This window comes from Carlito syrichta, unplaced genomic scaffold, assembly GCF_000164805.1.
Source record: "Carlito syrichta isolate Samal-C Ts95f unplaced genomic scaffold, Tarsius_syrichta-2.0.1 Scaffold307028, whole genome shotgun sequence".
In the NCBI taxonomy this organism is placed as follows: domain Eukaryota; kingdom Metazoa; phylum Chordata; class Mammalia; order Primates; family Tarsiidae; genus Carlito; species Carlito syrichta.
The window spans coordinates 637,700-641,807 of NW_007251124.1; the positions used below are offsets into that span (position 1 = coordinate 637,700).

At 45.7% G+C, this 4,108-nt stretch overlaps 1 non-coding gene across 1 annotated transcript; it reads left to right on the forward strand.

Annotated features, from left to right (window-relative positions):
- The first annotated feature begins 3,860 nt into the window (after positions 1-3,860).
- Positions 3,861-3,932, forward strand: TRNAA-AGC. Its single transcript has one exon. It is a non-coding gene; the product is annotated as a tRNA-Ala (tRNA).
- The last annotated feature ends 176 nt before the right edge of the window (positions 3,933-4,108 follow it).

Below are 4,108 nucleotides of genomic sequence, written 5' to 3' on the forward strand. Positions count from 1 at the left end.
TGATTTAATATTTTGGCAAAGTTTCATAAAAGAGGAAGCAAAGTGGGCAAGCAGTAGAAAAGACATATTCAAAGCTCTATATCTTTCTCATTGTCTTCTGAGTACAAGGTCTTGTTTATACAAGGCCCCCTTTCTCCTAGAGAAAGATAAGACATTGGTCCCATGGAAAAAAACTGATTTGTTTAGTCTAAATCTGTTATGGTGGTGAGAGTGTCTTACTGCTCCTTCTGTCACTGGATAATCAGTATGAGCACCTTGGAGTGCGTGTATATAGTTGACTTGAAGGTACGTGGTGCGGACACTGATGCTGGTGGCTTCCACAAGAAACACAAGGGTGCCAAATTTTCTGGATCCTTGTGAGTGATTATGTTGGAAACAGTATTGAATATAGAAGTGGAATTTATGACTGAGTTGGTCTTGAATATATCAAGTATAAGTGTAAGGAAAATTCAGTGTGGAAACTTGAAAAAAGTTTAGAAAATAATACAAATATTCATTTATCTAGACTTCAAGAAATTCTTTGGCTACAAAATGGCATAGTTCTGTTGATGGGAGTTTCGTTTTTTAAAGTAAAATTTCAGAATTTAAGCCCCTGCCAAAGCTAGTCTTTTATTTCACCTACAAATTTCTAACTTTTATTTTTATTTATTATTTTTATTTTTTAAAAGCAGGATTTATTGAGAGGACAGAAAAGCTCCCGCAGTGGGAGAGAACCCAAGGGGGTTGCTCAAGTTTCTAACTTTTAGAAGTTAGAGGCGAATCAAAACCTAGCTTTCTCTTAGAAAGCTAGGAGCATTTATGTGTGTACATTATACATTCTCTTTACATCCTATGGTTGTCCAAATAGATTCTAAAAGTCAAACTTTGAGGGAGCAAAGCGAGGATTGCAATAGAAAAAAAGCAAACCATTGACCAAATGTTCTACTCTATCCTATCATTGCAGGTAGGAAAGCAACTTTGAAGACTCTTATAAGGATTAGATAGGTGGCCAGAAAAGCAAATTTAGACATGAAAATGGAAAGACAGATTTAAAAGAACAAAGAATAATGTATATTAATGCAGGATTTGGAGTCATACTGGGTTCAGGGAGTGAGGGATTTACTTAAGAAAAACTGGAAGTAGCTTGATAGGTCTTCTATCTAGCTAGTAAATATAAAAGAATGAGCAGGATCTCCACTAAAAGGTTTGTTGTTGTTGTTAGGCTGATTCGTTTTTACATCAGAAGCAAGAAACAGGAAATTTCTACCACCATTATGTGGCATTAGGCTTTATACTGACATTAAGGAAACTTGGGCATGAAGTACCTACGAGATTTAACGGAAAAGCACCTAATTCTCAATCAGAAAATGGAAAGCTCACAATGAAAATTGGAACACTCAAAAGCTTCAGAAAATTGAAAGCCCACAATGAAAATTGGAACACTCAAAAAAAATTTTTTTTTTTTTTTTAGTTTGAGTCTCACTCTGTCACCCAGGCTGGAGTGCAGTGGCACACTCATGGCCACCCCAGCAGCAAGCAACCAGCTGGGCTCCAGAGATCTTTCCTCCTCAGCCTTCCAAGTAGCCGGAACTACAGGCGCGTGCTACCACACCCAGCTAATTTTATATTTATTGTAGAGACAAGGTCCCTCCAAGTTGCCCGGCCTCCCAAAGTGCGAGGTCTCACCAAGTTGGCCTCCCAAAGTGCTGGGATTACAGGCTGCGCCACCGTGCCCAGCCTAGAGTGTTTTGAGTTTTTTTTGTAAGTCTCGCTTTGTTGCCCAGGATGGAGTGCAGTGGCATGCTGCTCATGCCACTGCAACCTCGACTTGCTGGGTTCACGAGATCCTTCCAGTTCAGCCTTCAAAATAGCTGGAACTACAAGTGTGCACCACCACACCAAGCTAATTTTTTAAAAATTATTTTTATTATAGAGATGGGGTCTTGCCACGTTGCCCAGGCTGGTCTCGAACTTTCAGGCTCAGGCAATCCTCTCACCTCCACCTCCCAAAGTGCTGGGATTACAGGTGTAAGCCACCATACCCGGCCTCAAAATCTTATCTTCTGATACCAGTGGATAACTTTGAGCCCTCATGCTTTCCAGGGACCTCTTCTTCATAGCCTCATGAAAATGCAAAACTCAGGATAAGAGACATGATGTCTGCAGTTTCTGACTCAGGGATTAGAGTATCTTCTGAAAACTCTGTAAATTGTTACTTAGACACAATATACTCCAAAATGAGAAGAATTGGCTTGGTGCTGCCATTTGAAGGCCCACCCAAGTCACTAATAAGGGGGACAACTTGGGGTGAAGATATCTGATCCAGGACATAGAGTTTGCAATAAAGTTTGTTTAGATCCAAAGGGAGAATGACAGCAAGAACAGAGAGGGGAGTCAAAAGAGGGTATCATATTTTCTATCCATGGGCTTCTTATTTTTATTCCTCATTTCTGTCTTCCTTTCTCCTCAGTCACGTTGCAAAATGGTAAATTAGGTGAAAAAGCTGATTAATCTCTTGACTACGTTTTCCACCGACTTCGCTTAGCAGATGCAACCGTCTCTCTTCCCGTGGACCTGGTGCAAACGCAGGGGCGATGGGGAACTTGGATGCATCCATCCGCTTCCCTGCCAAAACACAGTCGGCGTTTGAAGTCGCAAGCCCAAACCCGCTTCTCGTCTCCGCCTCGACCTGTGGGTCTTTCTTCTCCGCTGCTTCTCTGCGCCCTCCACTTGTCTTCCTCTCCGGATTCCCGCGCCCTAATCCTCTCCGCCCCATGGCCTTCTTCCTAGTCCTCCTCTTCAGTTCTCGGACAGTGCTCTAATAGTAGCCTGACCTTGCTGATTTTCAGAACCACCCGGAGGAGTTTTAGGGGGTTTTGTTTGTATGTTTGTTTGTTTGTTTGTTTGTTTGGGGGGTCGGCGTCTCACTCTGCCGCCCAGGCTGGAGTGCAGTGGCACCATCACGGTTCACCGCAGCCTCGACCCGCTGGGCTCAGACGTTCCTTCCGCCTCAACCTCTCGAGTAGTTGGGACTGCAGGCGCGCGCCACCACGCCCGGCTAATTTTTTGATTGTTGTAGAGACGAGGTCTCGCTATGCTGCCTAGGCTGGAGAGAGTTCTTAAATTACATTACCCCTGTCGTCCATTGACTCCAAAGCACGTGTTGACCGCGGCACATTTTTGGTAGAGGCGGGAAACGTTTTACTTTTTGTGTCCCCAGGAACACGCAGGGTCTGAGGGCCTGTGCAGAGTAGGGGGGGGGTCTGTCTTATAAGGAGCTGACTCGTTCTTGCTTTCTTCGTGTTCGCCTCACTGTGTAAGAGGTGCTGTGTGGGCCGAAGGGTCTTTCCCAATCCTCTCTTCGGTCTTCGCTCCCCCGGGGTCTCACAACCAGAGAGGCTGCGCCCCGGGCCGAACGCCGGGTCCAGGTCTCCAGAGTCGCAGGGCGCGGCGGGTCAGGGAGATCGACACACTGTTCCTTTCAGGCCACGATTGTGAATTAATTCCACTTCAGCCTTATCTTCTCACCTGGATCTAAACTTCCTGACCTGCCCTCCTGCTACAGGTCTTGGTATTCCCGTAACTACCGTTGGTGCTTTTCTGGAAGCGTTGTAGACAGAGAGGAAGGGAAACGATGATTTAAGAAAATATTTCATCCTGGGATTCTCCTTCGTGGTGGACCGGAACTGCCGTTCAGGGAGTCCGCCGGTTATGAAACATCCTGGTAGCATTGACCGGATCTTTAGGGACCAAACGCAACTTGAGGGTCTGAGCGACGGCAGAGCTGAACGGAACAGAGTCCGGCCTCGGTTCAAGCCGTAGGACACCGGCAGGAAAGAGTGACAACCAGTTTTAGTGAATAGCCGGAGGCTTGCGGAGCAGGGGGTGTAGCTCAGCGGTAGAGCGCGTGCTTAGCATGCACGAGGCCCTGGGTTCGATCCCCAGCACCTCCACCTGTCTTTCATGACGTGCTTTTAAAGGACAGATCTACTGTTGCCACCACACCAGTAAGTTGTCCCGGGGCTGCGTCCACGTGTTCTTGATGTGTTGAAGCATCTAGGTGGGGAGGAAGCAAGGCTTCTGAACTTGAAACGGATTACAGTAATCCCCCTTTTTTTTTTTTTTTTTT